Below are 20,115 nucleotides of genomic sequence, written 5' to 3'. Positions count from 1 at the left end.
TCTCCATGGCCTGTTCTGCATTTCTGGTTTTGACACTTTATTCAGCATGGACCTTTTGACCGATGGGAAGCGAGACTTCTTTGTTGCGCTGATTTGCCTTTCCAGGTTGCTTGGTTGGCCAAAAAGGGCGTATGCGTTTTTTCCTGAATATATTCAGGAAAAAACGCATACGCCCTTTTTGGCCATGGGCATCATTGTCGAGGTTTTGCCGCTTTTCCTGTGCTTTAAAGACGATTCGAATCTCCCTCCTGAAATATGTTTCCTGCAATTCTTCCTTGCTTTCCAATCCTCTTCGTTGCCTTCCCTCAAAATATTTGTGGACGAGAGTTATCATTTATAAGTCTGCAGGTTTGTGAATTGCAGTGCCCCTGAGCTCCATTTTTCAACTCGCTTTCTTGGGAGCTGGCCGCAAAAGCGCAGGATTGCTTCAGGCCCTATTCTGGTCCCGGGCGGCAGGCTGAGCCTGTGGTTAATTGTTGTTCCTGATGGGAAAGTAGAGTGACCTGTGCCTGTCCCAACACCTAGAGCTAGTCTCTCATTGGTTCCCACTCTTCCCGTTCATCCTCAGGACAAATTGCAACCTGTACGGAACAGGAGGTTAAAGGTGCTGATTCTCCAAGGAGGGAGATTGCTAGTAAAGCGGCTGGAATGGCGAACCCGAGCACAAGGAGATGAGAAATGAGGTGCGTTTTGGAAACCTTTCCCGATCACACGTTGTACCATCTCCTGGGTTTCTCATGCATGTTTTCGATGTAGGAAGATGCCCTTGAACCTGGAGATTTGGGACCCATGGGATGGGTACCACGCAGTATTACTTTAAAGGGTCTGCGTTTCCTCACCCAACCTCACCAAACCTCTCAGCCCCAAGAGTGTCCACGCTTATGTCTCAATCAGCTGTGGGTCTAGATATGGTCAATCCAGGTGGCATCACAGACCCTGAACGAATTTTGTAAGAATTTCTCTCTCTTTCACTGTCTTTGTTTCATGGGTTTTTAAAAGTAATTGATTTTTATAATGGGGTTTAGCTGCTTTTTACTGCTGTGTTTATGCCGTTTTACACCCACTTGACTCACTTACAGAGAGATATCAATACATAGGTTTTAAGATTCTTACTAGTCAGATATATTCTTGGGCGGTGAATAGGGGGTGTTGAGTCCAAATCACTGAGCAAGTAGTAGATCTTGTCTATTACCTATTGGGTTTATGGAACGGTATCTGAGCTAATTGGAAACCCTTGTTTTATGCATCACCCCACCTCACCTTTCCCGTTAAGCAGCCATAGTGTGTTTTCTAAACGTGGGACTCTGTTCTGTTTTGTAATTCAGTTCAAGGGTAGCGGTTTTTACATTCCCTCTAAGTGATATCTTATGATAAGTGTCTTTTTCTGTGTGACTTATTTCACTTAGAATCGTCGTACCTAAATCCACTCATCATGCTGCTACTAGCCTTATGACGTTGATTTCATGGCTGAGTGATATTCCATTGTACATAAGGACCACAACTTCTTTATCCATTTTTCTCTTTCCTGGGATATGTAAGGTGTAAAGAAGTGGAGGTTCTTTTCATCAGAGCAGCCCTAAACTTTGGGGTGCCTGTGTCTTGCTGATTTTTAGTTTTCCCAATTTATACACCCATGAGTGGAAGTGCCCTGTGCTCTCTAAGCTGAGTTTTTTAGATGTTTCAGGACACACCATACACTTCTCCAGAGTGGCTGTTGGCAATTTACATCCCGCCCTTCAGCGTAGCCAGGCTCCCGTTTCTCCATGGCCTGTCCTGCATTTCTGGTTTTGACACTTTATTCAGCATGGCCATTTTGACCGATGGGAAGCGAGACTTCTTTGTAGCGCTTATTTGCCTTTCCAGGTTGCTTGGTTGGCCAAAAAGGGCGTATGCGTTTTTTCCTGAATATATTCAGGAAAAAACGCAAACGCCCTTTTTGGCCATGGGCATCATTGTCGAGGTTTTGCCGCTTTTCCTGTGCTTTAAAGGCGATTCGAATCTCCCTCCTGAAATCTGTTTCCTGCAATTCTTCCTTGCTTTCCAATCCTCTTCGTTGCCTTCCCTCAAAATATTTGTGGACGAGAGTTATCATTTATAAGTCTGCAGGTTTGTGAATTGCAGTGCCCCTGAGCTCCATTTTTCAACTCGCTTTCTTGGGAGCTGGCCGCAAAAGCGCAGGATTGCTTCAGGCCCTATTCTTGTCCCGGGCGGCAGGCTGAGCCTGTGGTTAATTGTTCTTCCTGATGGGAAAGTAGAGTGACCTGTGCCTGTCCCAACACCTAGAGCTAGTCTCTCATTGGTTCCCACACTTCCCGTTCATCCTCAGGACAAATTGCAACCTGTACGGAACAGGAGGTTAAAGGTGCTGATTCTCCAAGGAGGGAGATTGCTAGTAAAGCGGCTGGAATGGCGAACCCGAGCACAAGGAGATGAGAAATGAGGTGCGTTTTGGAAACCTTTCCCGATCACACGTTGTACCATCTCCTGGGTTTCTCATGCATGTTTTCGATGTAGGAAGATGCCCTTGAACCTAGACATTTGGGACCCATGGGATGGGTACCACGCAGTATTACTTTAAAGGGTCTGCGTTTCCTCACCCAACCTCACCAAACCTCTCAGCCCCAAGAGTGTCCACGCTTATGTCTCAATCAGCTGTGGGTCTAGATATGGTCAATCCAGGTGGCATCACAGCCCATGAACGAATTTTGTAAGAATTTCTCTCTCTTTCACTGTCTTTGTTTCACGGGTTTTTAAAAGTAATTGATTTTTGTAATGGGGTTTAGCTGCTTTTTACTGCTGTGTTTATGCCGCTTTACACCCACTTGACTCACTTACAGAGAGATATCAATACATAGGTTTTAAGATTCTTACTAGTCAGATATATTCTTGGGCGGTGAATAGGGGGTGTTGAGTCCAAATCACTGAGCAAGGAGTAGGTCTTTTCTATTACATATTGGGTTTATGGAACTGTATCTGAGCTAATTTGAAACCCTTGTTTTATGCATCACGCCACCTCACCTTTCCCGTTAAGCAGCCATAGTGTGTTTTCTAAACGTGGGACTCTGTTCTGTTTTGTAATTCAGTTCAAGGGTAGCGGTTTTTACATTCCCTCTATAAGTGATATCTTATGATAAGTGTCTTTTTCTGTGTGACTTATTTCACTTAGAATCGTCGTACCTAAATCCACTCATCATGCTGCTACTAGCCTTATGACGTTGATTTCATGGCTGAGTGATATTCCATTGTACATAAGGACCACAACTTCTTTATCCATTTTTCTCTTTACTGGAATATTTAAGGTGTAACGAAGTGGAGGTTCTTGTCAACAGAGCAGCCCTAAACTTTGGGGTGCCTGTGTCTTGCTGATTTTTAGTTTTCCCAATTTATACGCCCATGAGTGGAAGTGCCCTGTGCTCTCTAAGCTGAGTTTTTTAGATGTTTCAGGACACACCGTACACTTCTCCAGAGTGGCTGTTGGCAATTTACATCCCGCCCTTCAGCGTAGCCAGGCTCCCGTTTCTCCATGGCCTGTCCTGCATTTCTGGTTTTGATACTTTATTCAGCATGGCCATTTTGACCGATGGGAAGCGAGACTTCTTTGTAGCGCTTATTTGCCTTTCCAGGTTGCTTGGTTGGCCAAAAAGGGCGTATGCGTTTTTTCCTGAATATATTCAGGAAAAAACGCATACGCCCTTTTTGGCCATGGGCATCATTGTCGAGGTTTTGCCGCTTTTCCTGTGCTTTAAAGGCGATTCGAATCTCCCTCCTGAAATCTGTTTCCTGCAATTCTTCCTTGCTTTCCAATCCTCTTCGTTGCCTTCCCTCAAAATATTTGTGGACGAGAGTTATCATTTATAAGTCTGCAGGTTTGTGAATTGCAGTGCCCCTGAGCTCCATTTTTCAACTCGCTTTCTTGGGAGCTGGCCGCAAAAGCGCAGGATTGCTTCAGGCCCTATTCTGGTCCCGGGCGGCAGGCTGAGCCTGTGGTTAATTGTTGTTCCTGATGGGAAAGTAGAGTGACCTGTGCCTGTCCCAACACCTAGAGCTAGTCTCTCATTGGTTCCCACTCTTCCCGTTCATCCTCAGGACAAATTGCAACCTGTACGGAACAGGAGGTTAAAGGTGCTGATTCTCCAAGGAGGGAGATTGCTAGTAAAGCGGCTGGAATGGCGAACCCGAGCACAAGGAGATGAGAAATGAGGTGCGTTTTGGAAACCTTTCCCGATCACACGTTGTACCATCTCCTGGGTTTCTCATGCATGTTTTCGATGTAGGAAGATGCCCTTGAACCTAGACATTTGGGACCCATGGGATGGGTACCACGCAGTATTACTTTAAAGGGTCTGCGTTTCCTCACCCAACCTCACCAAACCTCTCAGTCCCAAGAGTGTCCACGCTTATGTCTCAATCAGCTGTGGGTCTAGATATGGTCAATCCAGGTGGCATCACAGCCCATGAACGAATTTTGTAAGAATTTCTCTCTCTTTCACTGTCTTTGTTTCACGGGTTTTTAAAAGTAATTGATTTTTGTAATGGGGTTTAGCTGCTTTTTACTGCTGTGTTTATGCCGCTTTACACCCACTTGACTCACTTACAGAGAGATATCAATACATAGGTTTTAAGATTCTTACTAGTCAGATATATTCTTGGGCGGTGAATAGGGGGTGTTGAGTCCAAATCACTGAGCAAGGAGTAGGTCTTTTCTATTACATATTGGGTTTATGGAACTGTATCTGAGCTAATTTGAAACCCTTGTTTTATGCATCACGCCACCTCACCTTTCCCGTTAAGCAGCCATAGTGTGTTTTCTAAACGTGGGACTCTGTTCTGTTTTGTAATTCAGTTCAAGGGTAGCGGTTTTTACATTCCCTCTATAAGTGATATCTTATGATAAGTGTCTTTTTCTGTGTGACTTATTTCACTTAGAATCGTCGTACCTAAATCCACTCATCATGCTGCTACTAGCCTTATGACGTTGATTTCATGGCTGAGTGATATTCCATTGTACATAAGGACCACAACTTCTTTATCCATTTTTCTCTTTACTGGAATATTTAAGGTGTAACGAAGTGGAGGTTCTTGTCAACAGAGCAGCCCTAAACTTTGGGGTGCCTGTGTCTTGCTGATTTTTAGTTTTCCCAATTTATACGCCCATGAGTGGAAGTGCCCTGTGCTCTCTAAGCTGAGTTTTTTAGATGTTTCAGGACACACCGTACACTTCTCCAGAGTGGCTGTTGGCAATTTACATCCCGCCCATCAGCGTAGCCAGGCTCCCGTTTCTCCATGGCCTGTCCTGCATTTCTGGTTTTGACACTTTATTCAGCATGGACCTTTTGACCGATGGGAAGCGAGACTTCTTTGTTGCGCTGATTTGCCTTTCCAGGTTGCTTGGTTGGCCAAAAAGGGCGTATGCGTTTTTTCCTGAATATATTCAGGAAAAAACGCATACGCCCTTTTTGGCCATGGGCATCATTGTCGAGGTTTTGCCGCTTTTCCTGTGCTTTAAAGGCGATTCGAATCTCCCTCCTGAAATCTGTTTCCTGCAATTCTTCCTTGCTTTCCAATCCTCTTCGTTGCCTTCCCTCAAAATATTTGTGGACGAGAGTTATCATTTATAAGTCTGCAGGTTTGTGAATTGCAGTGCCCCTGAGCTCCATTTTTCAACTCGCTTTCTTGGGAGCTGGCCGCAAAAGCGCAGGATTGCTTCAGGCCCTATTCTGGTCCCGGGCGGCAGGCTGAGCCTGTGGTTAATTGTTGTTCCTGATGGGAAAGTAGAGTGACCTGTGCCTGTCCCAACACCTAGAGCTAGTCTCTCATTGGTTCCCACTCTTCCCGTTCATCCTCAGGACAAATTGCAACCTGTACGGAACAGGAGGTTAAAGGTGCTGATTCTCCAAGGAGGGAGATTGCTAGTAAAGCGGCTGGAATGGCGAACCCGAGCACAAGGAGATGAGAAATGAGGTGCGTTTTGGAAACCTTTCCCGATCACACGTTGTACCATCTCCTGGGTTTCTCATGCATGTTTTCGATGTAGGAAGATGCCCTTGAACCTGGAGATTTGGGACCCATGGGATGGGTACCACGCAGTATTACTTTAAAGGGTCTGCGTTTCCTCACCCAACCTCACCAAACCTCTCAGCCCCAAGAGTGTCCACGCTTATGTCTCAATCAGCTGTGGGTCTAGATATGGTCAATCCAGGTGGCATCACAGACCCTGAACGAATTTTGTAAGAATTTCTCTCTCTTTCACTGTCTTTGTTTCATGGGTTTTTAAAAGTAATTGATTTTTATAATGGGGTTTAGCTGCTTTTTACTGCTGTGTTTATGCCGTTTTACACCCACTTGACTCACTTACAGAGAGATATCAATACATAGGTTTTAAGATTCTTACTAGTCAGATATATTCTTGGGCGGTGAATAGGGGGTGTTGAGTCCAAATCACTGAGCAAGTAGTAGATCTTGTCTCTTACCTATTGGGTTTATGGAACGGTATCTGAGCTAATTGGAAACCCTTGTTTTATGCATCACCCCACCTCACCTTTCCCGTTAAGCAGCCATAGTGTGTTTTCTAAACGTGGGACTCTGTTCTGTTTTGTAATTCAGTTCAAGGGTAGCGGTTTTTACATTCCCTCTAAGTGATATCTTATGATAAGTGTCTTTTTCTGTGTGACTTATTTCACTTAGAATCGTCGTACCTAAATCCACTCATCATGCTGCTACTAGCCTTATGACGTTGATTTCATGGCTGAGTGATATTCCATTGTACATAAGGACCACAACTTCTTTATCCATTTTTCTCTTTCCTGGGATATGTAAGGTGTAAAGAAGTGGAGGTTCTTTTCATCAGAGCAGCCCTAAACTTTGGGGTGCCTGTGTCTTGCTGATTTTTAGTTTTCCCAATTTATACACCCATGAGTGGAAGTGCCCTGTGCTCTCTAAGCTGAGTTTTTTAGATGTTTCAGGACACACCATACACTTCTCCAGAGTGGCTGTTGGCAATTTACATCCCGCCCTTCAGCGTAGCCAGGCTCCCGTTTCTCCATGGCCTGTCCTGCATTTCTGGTTTTGACACTTTATTCAGCATGGCCATTTTGACCGATGGGAAGCGAGACTTCTTTGTAGCGCTGATTTGCCTTTCCAGGTTGCTTGGTTGGCCAAAAAGGGCGTATGCGTTTTTTCCTGAATATATTCAGGAAAAAACGCATACGCCCTTTTTGGCCATGGGCATCATTGTCGAGGTTTTGCCGCTTTTCCTGTGCTTTAAAGGCGATTCGAATCTCCCTCCTGAAATCTGTTTCCTGCAATTCTTCCTTGCTTTCCAATCCTCTTCGTTGCCTTCCCTCAAAATATTTGTGGACGAGAGTTATCATTTATAAGTCTGCAGGTTTGTGAATTGCAGTGCCCCTGAGCTCCATTTTTCAACTCGCTTTCTTGGGAGCTGGCCGCAAAAGCGCAGGATTGCTTCAGGCCCTATTCTTGTCCCGGGCGGCAGGCTGAGCCTGTGGTTAATTGTTCTTCCTGATGGGAAAGTAGAGTGACCTGTGCCTGTCCCAACACCTAGAGCTAGTCTCTCATTGGTTCCCACTCTTCCCGTTCATCCTCAGGACAAATTGCAACCTGTACGGAACAGGAGGTTAAAGGTGCTGATTCTCCAAGGAGGGAGATTGCTAGTAAAGCGGCTGGAATGGCGAACCCGAGCACAAGGAGATGAGAAATGAGGTGCGTTTTGGAAACCTTTCCCGATCACACGTTGTACCATCTCCTGGGTTTCTCATGCATGTTTTCGATGTAGGAAGATGCCCTTGAACCTAGACATTTGGGACCCATGGGATGTGTACCACGCAGTATTACTTTAAAGGGTCTGCGTTTCCTCACCCAACCTCACCAAACCTCTCAGCCCCAAGAGTGTCCACGCTTATGTCTCAATCAGCTGTGGGTCTAGATATGGTCAATCCAGGTGGCATCACAGCCCATGAACGAATTTTGTAAGAATTTCTCTCTCTTTCACTGTCTTTGTTTCACGGGTTTTTAAAAGTAATTGATTTTTGTAATGGGGTTTAGCTGCTTTTTACTGCTGTGTTTATGCCGCTTTACACCCACTTGACTCACTTACAGAGAGATATCAATACATAGGTTTTAAGATTCTTACTAGTCAGATATATTCTTGGGCGGTGAATAGGGGGTGTTGAGTCCAAATCACTGAGCAAGGAGTAGGTCTTTTCTATTACATATTGGGTTTATGGAACTGTATCTGAGCTAATTTGAAACCCTTGTTTTATGCATCACGCCACCTCACCTTTCCCGTTAAGCAGCCATAGTGTGTTTTCTAAACGTGGGACTCTGTTCTGTTTTGTAATTCAGTTCAAGGGTAGCGGTTTTTACATTCCCTCTATAAGTGATATCTTATGATAAGTGTCTTTTTCTGTGTGACTTATTTCACTTAGAATCGTCGTACCTAAATCCACTCATCATGCTGCTACTAGCCTTATGACGTTGATTTCATGGCTGAGTGATATTCCATTGTACATAAGGACCACAACTTCTTTATCCATTTTTCTCTTTACTGGAATATTTAAGGTGTAACGAAGTGGAGGTTCTTGTCAACAGAGCAGCCCTAAACTTTGGGGTGCCTGTGTCTTGCTGATTTTTAGTTTTCCCAATTTATACGCCCATGAGTGGAAGTGCCCTGTGCTCTCTAAGCTGAGTTTTTTAGATGTTTCAGGACACACCGTACACTTCTCCAGAGTGGCTGTTGGCAATTTACATCCCGCCCATCAGCGTAGCCAGGCTCCCGTTTCTCCATGGCCTGTCCTGCATTTCTGGTTTTGACACTTTATTCAGCATGGCCCTTTTGACCGATGGGAAGCGAGACTTCTTTGTTGCGCTGATTTGCCTTTCCAGGTTGCTTGGTTGGCCAAAAAGGGCGTATGCGTTTTTTCCTGAATATATTCAGGAAAAAACGCATACGCCCTTTTTGCCCAAGGGCATCATTGTCGAGGTTTTGCCGCTTTTCCTGTGCTTTAAAGGCGATTCGAATCTCTCTCCTGAAATCTGTTCCCTGCAATTCTGCCTTGCTTTCCAATCCTCTTCGTTGCCTTCCCTCAAAATATTTGTGGACGAGAGTTATCATTTATAAGTCTGCAGGTTTGTGAATTGCAGTGCCCCTGAGCTCCATTTTTCAACTCGCTTTCTTGGGAGCTGGCCGCAAAAGCGCAGGATTGCTTCAGGCCCTATTCTGGTCCCGGGCGGCAGGCTGAGCCTGTGGTTAATTGTTGTTCCTGATGGGAAAGTAGAGTGACCTGTGCCTGTCCCAACACCTAGAGCTAGTCTCTCATTGGTTCCCACTCTTCCCGTTCATCCTCAGGACAAATTGCAACCTGTACGGAACAGGAGGTTAAAGGTGCTGATTCTCCAAGGAGGGAGATTGCTAGTAAAGCGGCTGGAATGGCGAACCCGAGCACAAGGAGATGAGAAATGAGGTGCGTTTTGGAAACCTTTCCCGATCACACGTTGTACCATCTCCTGGGTTTCTCATGCATGTTTTCGATGTAGGAAGATGCCCTTGAACCTGGAGATTTGGGACCCATGGGATGGGTACCACGCAGTATTACTTTAAAGGGTCTGCGTTTCCTCACCCAACCTCACCAAACCTCTCAGCCCCAAGAGTGTCCACGCTTATGTCTCAATCAGCTGTGGGTCTAGATATGGTCAATCCAGGTGGCATCACAGACCCTGAACGAATTTTGTAAGAATTTCTCTCTCTTTCACTGTCTTTGTTTCATGGGTTTTTAAAAGTAATTGATTTTTATACTGGGGTTTAGCTGCTTTTTACTGCTGTGTTTATGCCGTTTTACACCCACTTGACTCACTTACAGAGAGATATCAATACATAGGTTTTAAGATTCTTACTAGTCAGATATATTCTTGGGCGGTGAATAGGGGGTGTTGAGTCCAAATCACTGAGGAAGTAGTAGATCTTGTCTATTACCTATTGGGTTTATGGAACGGTATCTGAGCTAATTGGAAACCCTTGTTTTATGCATCACCCCACCTCACCTTTCCCGTTAAGCAGCCATAGTGTGTTTTCTAAACGTGGGACTCTGTTCTGTTTTGTAATTCAGTTCAAGGGTAGCGGTTTTTACATTACCTCTATAAGTGATATCTTATGATAAGTGTCTTTTTCTGTGTGACTTATTTCACTTAGAATCGTCATACCTAAATCCACACATCATGCTGCTACTAGCCTTATGACGTTGATTTCATGGCTGAGTGATATTCCATTGTACATAAGGAGCACAACTTCTTTATCCATTTTTCTCTTTCCTGGGATATTTAAGGTGTAACGAAGTGGAGGTTCTTGTCAACAGAGCAGCCCTAAACTTTGGGGTGCCTGTGTCTTGCTGATTTTTAGTTTTCCCAATTTATATGCCCACGAGTGGAAGTGCCCTATGCTCTCTAAGCTGAGTTTTTTAGATGTTTCAGGACACACCGTACACTTCTCCAGAGTGGCTGTTGGCAATTTACATCCCGCCCATCAGCGTAGCCAGGCTCCCGTTTCTCCATGGCCTGTCCTGCATTTCTGGTTTTGACACTTTATTCAGCATGGCCCTATTGACCAATGGGAAGCGAGACTTTTTTGTAGCGCTGATTTGCCTTTCCATGTTGCTTGGTTGGCCAAAAAGGACGTATGCGTTTTTTCCTGAATATATTCAGGAAAAAACGCATACGCCCTTTTTGGCCAAGGGCATCATTGTCGAGGTTTTGCCGCTTTTCCTGTGCTTTAAAGGCGATTCGAATCTGCCTCCTGAAATCTGTTTCCTGCAATTCTTCCTTGCTTTCCAATCCTCTTCGTTGCCTTCCCTCAATATATTTGTGGACGAGAGTTATCATTTATAAGTCTGCAGGTTTGTGAATTGCACTGCCCCTGAGCTCCATTTTTCAACTCGCTTTCTTGAGAGCTGGCCGCAAAAGCGCAGGATTGCTTCAGGCCCTATTCTGGTCCCGGGCGGCAGGCTGAGCCTGTGGTTAATTGTTCTTCCTGATGGGAAAGTAGAGTGACCTGTGCCTGTCCCAACACCTAGAGCTAGTCTCTCATTGGTTCCCACTCTTCCCGTTCATCCTCAGGACAAATTGCAACCTGTACGGAACAGGAGGTTAAAGGTGCTGATTCTCCAAGGAGGGAGATTGCTAGTAAAGCGGCTGGAATGGCGAACCCGAGCACAAGGAGATGAGAAATGAGGTGCGTTTTGGAAACCTTTCCCGATCACACGTTGTACCATCTCCTGGGTTTCTCATGCATGTTTTCGATGTAGGAAGATGCCCTTGAACCTGGAGATTTGGGACCCATGGGATGGGAACCACGCAGTATTACTTTAAAGGGTCTGCGTTTCCTCACCCAACCTCACCAAACCTCTCAGCCCCAAGAGTGTCCACGCTTATGTCTCTATCAGCTGTGGGTCTAGATATGGTCAATCCAGGTGGCATCACAGCCCCTGAACGAATTTTGTAAGAATTTCTCTCTCTTTCACTGTCTTTCTTTCATGGGTTTTTAAAAGTAATTGATTTTTATAATGGGGTTTAGCTGCTTTTTACTGCTGTGTTTATGCCGTTTTACACCCACTTGACTCACTTACAGAGAGATATCAATACATAGGTTTTAAGATTCTTACTAGTCAGATATATTCTTGGGCGGTGAATAGGGGGTGTTGAGTCCAAATCACTGAGCAAGGAGTAGGTCTTTTCTATTACATATTGGGTTTATGGAACTGTATCTGAGCTAATTTGAAACCCTTGTTTTATGCATCACGCCACCTCACCTTTCCCGTTAAGCAGCCATAGTGTGTTTTCTAAACGTGGGACTCTGTTCTGTTTTGTAATTCAGTTCAAGGGTAGCGGTTTTTACATTCCCTCTATAAGTGATATCTTATGATAAGTGTCTTTTTCTGTGTGACTTATTTCACTTAGAATCGTCGTACCTAAATCCACTCATCATGCTGCTACTAGCCTTATGACGTTGATTTCATGGCTGAGTGATATTCCATTGTACATAAGGACCACAACTTCTTTATCCATTTTTCTCTTTACTGGAATATTTAAGGTGTAACGAAGTGGAGGTTCTTGTCAACAGAGCAGCCCTAAACTTTGGGGTGCCTGTGTCTTGCTGATTTTTAGTTTTCCCAATTTATACGCCCATGAGTGGAAGTGCCCTGTGCTCTCTAAGCTGAGTTTTTTAGATGTTTCAGGACACACCGTACACTTCTCCAGAGTGGCTGTTGGCAATTTACATCCCGCCCATCAGCGTAGCCAGGCTCCCGTTTCTCCATGGCCTGTCCTGCATTTCTGGTTTTGACACTTTATTCAGCATGGACCTTTTGACCGATGGGAAGCGAGACTTCTTTGTTGCGCTGATTTGCCTTTCCAGGTTGCTTGGTTGGCCAAAAAGGGCGTATGCGTTTTTTCCTGAATATATTCAGGAAAAAACGCATACGCCCTTTTTGCCCAAGGGCATCATTGTCGAGGTTTTGCCGCTTTTCCTGTGCTTTAAAGGCGATTCGAATCTCTCTCCTGAAATCTGTTCCCTGCAATTCTGCCTTGCTTTCCAATCCTCTTCGTTGCCTTCCCTCAAAATATTTGTGGACGAGAGTTATCATTTATAAGTCTGCAGGTTTGTGAATTGCAGTGCCCCTGAGCTCCATTTTTCAACTCGCTTTCTTGGGAGCTGGCCGCAAAAGCGCAGGATTGCTTCAGGCCCTATTCTGGTCCCGGGCGGCAGGCTGAGCCTGTGGTTAATTGTTGTTCCTGATGGGAAAGTAGAGTGACCTGTGCCTGTCCCAACACCTAGAGCTAGTCTCTCATTGGTTCCCACTCTTCCCGTTCATCCTCAGGACAAATTGCAACCTGTACGGAACAGGAGGTTAAAGGTGCTGATTCTCCAAGGAGGGAGATTGCTAGTAAAGCGGCTGGAATGGCGAACCCGAGCACAAGGAGATGAGAAATGAGGTGCGTTTTGGAAACCTTTCCCGATCACACGTTGTACCATCTCCTGGGTTTCTCATGCATGTTTTCGATGTAGGAAGATGCCCTTGAACCTGGAGATTTGGGACCCATGGGATGGGTACCACGCAGTATTACTTTAAAGGGTCTGCGTTTCCTCACCCAACCTCACCAAACCTCTCAGCCCCAAGAGTGTCCACGCTTATGTCTCAATCAGCTGTGGGTCTAGATATGGTCAATCCAGGTGGCATCACAGACCCTGAACGAATTTTGTAAGAATTTCTCTCTCTTTCACTGTCTTTGTTTCATGGGTTTTTCAAAGTAATTGATTTTTATAATGGGGTTTAGCTGCTTTTTACTGCTGTGTTTATGCCGTTTTACACCCACTTGACTCACTTACAGAGAGATATCAATACATAGGTTTTAAGATTCTTACTAGTCAGATATATTCTTGGGCGGTGAATAGGGGGTGTTGAGTCCAAATCACTGAGCAAGTAGTAGATCTTGTCTATTACCTATTGGGTTTATGGAACGGTATCTGAGCTAATTGGAAACCCTTGTTTTATGCATCACCCCACCTCACCTTTCCCGTTAAGCAGCCATAGTGTGTTTTCTAAACGTGGGACTCTGTTCTGTATTGTAATTCAGTTCAAGGGTAGCGGTTTTTACATTACCTCTATAAGTGATATCTTATGATAAGTGTCTTTTTCTGTGTGACTTATTTCACTTAGAATCGTCATACCTAAATCCACACATCATGCTGCTACTAGCCTTATGACGTTGATTTCATGGCTGAGTGATATTCCATTGTACATAAGGAGCACAACTTCTTTATCCATTTTTCTCTTTCCTGGGATATTTAAGGTGTAACGAAGTGGAGGTTCTTGTCAACAGAGCAGCCCTAAACTTTGGGGTGCCTGTGTCTTGCTGATTTTTAGTTTTCCCAATTTATATGCCCACGAGTGGAAGTGCCCTATGCTCTCTAAGCTGAGTTTTTTAGATGTTTCAGGACACACCGTACACTTCTCCAGAGTGGCTGTTGGCAATTTACATCCCGCCCATCAGCGTAGCCAGGCTCCCGTTTCTCCATGGCCTGTCCTGCATTTCTGGTTTTGACACTTTATTCAGCATGGCCCTTTTGACCAATGGGAAGCGAGACTTTTTTGTAGCGCTGATTTGCCTTTCCATGTTGCTTGGTTGGCCAAAAAGGGCGTATGCGTTTTATCCTGAATATATTCAGGAAAAAACGCATACGCCCTTTTTGGCCAAGGGCATCATTGTCGAGGTTTTGCCGCTTTTCCTGTGCTTTAAAGGCGATTCGAATCTGCCTCCTAAAATCTGTTTCCTGCAATTCTTCCTTGCTTTCCAATCCTCTTCGTTGCCTTCCCTCAATATATTTGTGGACGAGAGTTATCATTTATAAGTCTGCAGGTTTGTGAATTGCAGTGCCCCTGAGCTCCATTTTTCAACTCGCTTTCTTGAGAGCTGGCCGCAAAAGCGCAGGATTGCTTCAGGCCCTATTCTTGTCCCGGGCGGCAGGCTGAGCCTGTGGTTAATTGTTCTTCCTGATGGGAAAGTAGAGTGACCTGTGCCTGTCCCAACACCTAGAGCTAGTCTCTCATTGGTTCCCACTCTTCCCGTTCATCCTCAGGACAAATTGCAACCTGTACGGAACAGGAGGTTAAAGGTGCTGATTCTCCAAGGAGGGAGATTGCTAGTAAAGCGGCTGGAATGGCGAACCCGAGCACAAGGAGATGAGAAATGAGGTGCGTTTTGGAAACCTTTCCCGATCACACGTTGTACCATCTCCTGGGTTTCTCATGCATGTTTTCGATGTAGGAAGATGCCCTTGAACCTGGAGATTTGGGACCCATGGGATGGGTACCACGCAGTATTACTTTAAAGGGTCTGCGTTTCCTCACCCAACCTCACCAAACCTCTCAGCCCCAAGAGTGTCCACGCTTATGTCTCTATCAGCTGTGGGTCTAGATATGGTCAATCCCGGTGGCATCACAGCCCCTGAACGAATTTTGTAAGAATTTCTCTCTCTTTCACTGTCTTTGTTTCATGGGTTTTTAAAAGTAATTGATTTTTATAATGGGGTTTAGCTGCTTTTTACTGCTGTGTTAATGCCGTTTTACACCCACTTGACTCACTTACAGAGAGATATCAATACATAGGTTTTAAGATTCTTACTAGTCAGATATATTCTTGGGCGGTGAATAGGGGGTGTTGAGTCCAAATCACTGAGCAAGTAGTAGGTCTTTTCTAATACCTATTGGGTTTATGGAACGGTATCTGAGCTAATTTGAAACCCTTGTTTTATGCATCACCCCACCTCACCTTTCCCGTTAAGCAGCCATAGTGTGTTTTCTAAACGTGGGACTCTGTTCTGTTTTGTAATTCAGTTCAAGGGTAGCGGTTTTTACATTCCCTCTATAAGTGATATCTTATGATAAGTGTCTTTTTCTGTGTGACTTATTTCACTTAGAATCGTCGTACCTAAATCCACACATCATGCTGCTACTAGCCTTATGACGTTGATTTCATGGCTGAGTGATATTCCATTGTACATAAGGACCACAACTTCTTTATCCATCTCTCTCTTTCCTGGGATATTTAAGGTGTAACGAAGTGGAGGTTCTTGTCAACAGAGCAGCCCTAAACTTTGGGGTGCCTGTGTCTTGCTGATTTTTAGTTTTCCCAATTTATATGCCCACGAGTGGAAGTGCCCTATGCTCTCTAAGCTGAGTTTTTTAGATGTTTCAGGACACACCGTACACTTCTCCAGAGTGGCTGTTGGCAATTTACATCCCGCCCGTCAGCGTAGCCAGGCTCCCGTTTCTCCATGGCCTGTCCTGCATTTCTGGTTTTGACACTTTATTCAGCATGGCCCTTTTGACCGATGGGAAGCGAGACTTCTTTGTAGCGCTGATTTGCCTTTCCAGGTTGCTTGGTTGGCCAAAAAGGGCGTATGCGTTTTTTCCTGAATATATTCAGGAAAAAACGCATACGCCCTTTTTGGCCAAGGGCATCATTGTCGAGGTTTTGCCGCTTTTCCTGTGCTTTAAAGGCGATTCGAATCTCCCTCCTGAAATATGTTTCCTGCAATTCTTCCTTGCTTTCCAATCCTCTTCGTTGCCTTCCCTCAATATATTTGTGGACGAGAGTTATCATTTATAAGTCTGCAGGTTTGTGAATTGCAGTGCCCCTGAGCTCCATTTTTAAACTCGGTTTTTTGGGAGCTGGCCCTAAAAGCGCAGGATTGCTTCAGGCCCTATTCTGGTCCCGGGCGGCAGGCTGAGCCTGTTGTTAATTCTTCTTACTGATGGGAAAGTAGAGTGACCTGTGCCTGTCCCAACACCTAGAGCTAGTCTCTCATTGGTTCCCACTCTTCCCGTTCATCCTCAGGACAAATTGCAACCTGTACGGAACAGGAGGTTAAAGGAGCTGATTCTCCAAGGAGGGAGATTGCTAGTAAAGCGGCTGGAATGGCGAACCCGAGCACAAGGAGATGAGAAATGAGGTGCGTTTTGGAAACCTTTCCCGATCACACGGTGTACCATCTTCTGGGTTTCTCATGCATGTTTTCGATGTAGGAAGATGCCCTTGAACCTGGAGATTTGGGACCCATGGGATGGGTACCACGCAGTATTACTTTAAAGGGTCTGCGTTTCCTCACCCAACCTCACCAAACCTCTCAGCCACAAGAGTGTCCACCCTTATGTCTCAATCAGCTGTGGGTCTAGATATGGTCAATCCAGGTGGCATCACAGCCCCTGAACGAATTTTGTAAGAATTTTTCTCTCTTTCACTGTCTTTGTTTCACGGGTTTTTAAAATAATTGATTTTTATAATGGGGTTTAGCTGCTTTTCACTGCTGTCTTTATGCAGCTTTACACCCACTTGTCTCACTTACAGAGAGATATCAATACATAGGTCTTAAGATTCTTACTAGTCAGATATATTCTTGGGCGGTGAATAGGGGGTGTTGAGTCCAATTCACTGAGCAAGGAGTAGGTCTTGTCTATTACCTATTGGGTTTATGGAAAGGTATCTGAGCTAATTGGAAAGCCTTGTTTTGTGCATCACCCCACCACACCTTTCCTGTTAAGCAGCCATAGTGTGTTTTCTAAACGTGTGACTCTGCTCTGTTTTGTAATTCAGTTCAAGGGTAGCGGTTTTTACATTCCCTCTATAAGTGATATCTTATGATAAGTGTCTTTTTCTGTGTGACTTATTTCACTTAGGATCGTCGTACCTAAATCCACTCATCATGCTGCTACTAACCTTATGACGTTGATTTCATGACTGAGTGATATTCCATTGTACATAAGGACCACAACTTCTTTATCCATTTTTCTCTTTCCTGGGATATTTAAGGTGTAACGAAGTGGAGGTTCTTGTCAAGAGAGCAGCCCTAAACTTTGGGGTGCCTGTGTCTTGCTGATTTTTAGTTTTCCCAATTTATACGCCCATGAGTGGAAGTGCCCTGAGCTCTCTAAGCTGAGTTTTTTAGATGTTTCAGGACACACCGTACACTTCTCCAGAGTGGCTGTTGGCAATTTACATCTCGCCCATCAGCGTAGCCAGGCTCCCGTTTCTCCATGGCCTGTCCGGCATTTCTGGTTTTGACACTTTATTCAGCATGGCCCTTTTGACCGATGGGAAGCGAGACTTCTTTGTAGCGCTGATTTGCCTTTCCAGGTTGCTTGGTTGGCCAAAACGGGCGTATGCGTTTTTTCCTGAATATACTGAGGAAAAAACGCATACGCCCGTTTTGGCCAAGGGCATCATTGTCGAGGTTTTGCCGCTTTTCCTGTGCTTTAAAGGCGATTCGAATCTCCCTCCTGAAATCTGTTTCCTGCAATTCTGCCTTGCTTTCCAATCCTCTTCGTTGCCTTCCCTCAATATATTTGTGGACGAGAGTTTTCATTTATAAGTCTGCAGGTTTGTGAATTGCAGTGCCCCTGAGCTCCATTTTTCAACTCGCTTTCTTGGGAGCTGGCCGCAAAAGCGCAGGATTGCTTCAGGCCCTATTCTGGTCTCGGGCGGCAGGCTGAGCCTGTGGTTAATTCTTCTTCCTGATGGGAAAGTAGATTGACCTGTGCCTGTCCCAACACCTAGAGCTAGTCTCTCATTGGTTCCCACTCTTCCCGTTCATCCTCAGGACAAATTGCAACCTGTACGGAACAGGAGGTTAAAGGAGCTGATTCTCCAAGGAGGGAGATTGCTAGTAAAGCGGCTGGAATGGCGAACCCGAGCACAAGGAGATGAGAAATGAGGTGCGTTTTGGAAACCTTTCCCGATCACACGGTGTACCATCTTCTGGGTTTCTCATGCATGTTTTCGATGTAGGAAGATGCCCTTGAACCTGGAGATTTGGGACCCATGGGATGGGAACCACGCAGTATTACTTTAAAGGGTCTGCGTTTCCTCACCCAACCTCACCAAACCTCTCAGCCCCAAGAGTGTCCACGCTTATGTCTCAATCAGCTGTGGGTCTAGATATGGTCAATCCAGGTGGCATCACAGCCCATGAACGAATTTTGTAAGAATTTCTCTCTCTTTCACTGTCTTTGTTTCACGGGTTTTTAAAAGTAATTGATTTTTGTAATGGGGTTTAGCTGCTTTTTACTGCTGTGTTTATGCCGCTTTACACCCACTTGACTCACTTACAGAGAGATATCAATACATAGGTTTTAAGATTCTTACTAGTCAGATATATTCTTGGGCGGTGAATAGGGGGTGTTGAGTCCAAATCACTGAGCAAGGAGTAGGTCTTTTCTATTACATATTGGGTTTATGGAACTGTATCTGAGCTAATTTGAAACCCTTGTTTTATGCATCACGCCACCTCACCTTTCCCGTTAAGCAGCCATAGTGTGTTTTCTAAACGTGGGACTCTGTTCTGTTTTGTAATTCAGTTCAAGGGTAGCGGTTTTTACATTCCCTCTATAAGTGATATCTTATGATAAGTGTCTTTTTCTGTGTGACTTATTTCACTTAGAATCGTCGTACCTAAATCCACTCATCATGCTGCTACTAGCCTTATGACGTTGATTTCATGGCTGAGTGATATTCCATTGTACATAAGGACCACAACTTCTTTATCCATTTTTCTCTTTACTGGAATATTTAAGGTGTAACGAAGTGGAGGTTCTTGTCAACAGAGCAGCCCTAAACTTTGGGGTGCCTGTGTCTTGCTGATTTTTAGTTTTCCCAATTTATACGCCCATGAGTGGAAGTGCCCTGTGCTCTCTAAGCTGAGTTTTTTAGATGTTTCAGGACACACCGTACACTTCTCCAGAGTGGCTGTTGGCAATTTACATCCCGCCCATCAGCGTAGCCAGGCTCCCGTTTCTCCATGGCCTGTCCTGCATTTCTGGTTTTGACACTTTATTCAGCATGGACCTTTTGACCGATGGGAAGCGAGACTTCTTTGTTGCGCTGATTTGCCTTTCCAGGTTGCTTGGTTGGCCAAAAAGGGCGTATGCGTTTTTTCCTGAATATATTCAGGAAAAAACGCATACGCCCTTTTTGCCCAAGGGCATCATTGTCGAGGTTTTGCCGCTTTTCCTGTGCTTTAAAGGCGATTCGAATCTCTCTCCTGAAATCTGTTCCCTGCAATTCTGCCTTGCTTTCCAATCCTCTTCGTTGCCTTCCCTCAAAATATTTGTGGACGAGAGTTATCATTTATAAGTCTGCAGGTTTGTGAATTGCAGTGCCCCTGAGCTCCATTTTTCAACTCGCTTTCTTGGGAGCTGGCCGCAAAAGCGCAGGATTGCTTCAGGCCCTATTCTGGTCCCGGGCGGCAGGCTGAGCCTGTGGTTAATTGTTGTTCCTGATGGGAAAGTAGAGTGACCTGTGCCTGTCCCAACACCTAGAGCTAGTCTCTCATTGGTTCCCACTCTTCCCGTTCATCCTCAGGACAAATTGCAACCTGTACGGAACAGGAGGTTAAAGGTGCTGATTCTCCAAGGAGGGAGATTGCTAGTAAAGCGGCTGGAATGGCGAACCCGAGCACAAGGAGATGAGAAATGAGGTGCGTTTTGGAAACCTTTCCCGATCACACGTTGTACCATCTCCTGGGTTTCTCATGCATGTTTTCGATGTAGGAAG

At 45.0% G+C, this 20,115-nt stretch overlaps 1 long non-coding RNA gene across 1 annotated transcript; it reads left to right on the top strand.

The window, feature by feature from the left end:
* The first annotated feature begins 16,419 nt into the window (after positions 1 to 16,419).
* On the top strand, positions 16,420 to 18,256 carry LOC309653524. The gene is made up of 2 exons (XR_014259237.1): positions 16,420 to 16,519; positions 18,164 to 18,256. It is a non-coding gene; the product is annotated as an uncharacterized lncRNA (long non-coding RNA).
* Positions 18,257 to 20,115: the final 1,859 nt, after the last annotated feature.

This window comes from Balaenoptera physalus (assembly GCF_965194825.1).
Source record: "Balaenoptera physalus genome assembly, contig: HAP1_SCAFFOLD_534, whole genome shotgun sequence".
Classification (NCBI taxonomy): Eukaryota; Metazoa; Chordata; class Mammalia; order Artiodactyla; family Balaenopteridae; genus Balaenoptera; species Balaenoptera physalus.
This window is presented reverse-complemented; position numbering and strand designations above follow the sequence as displayed.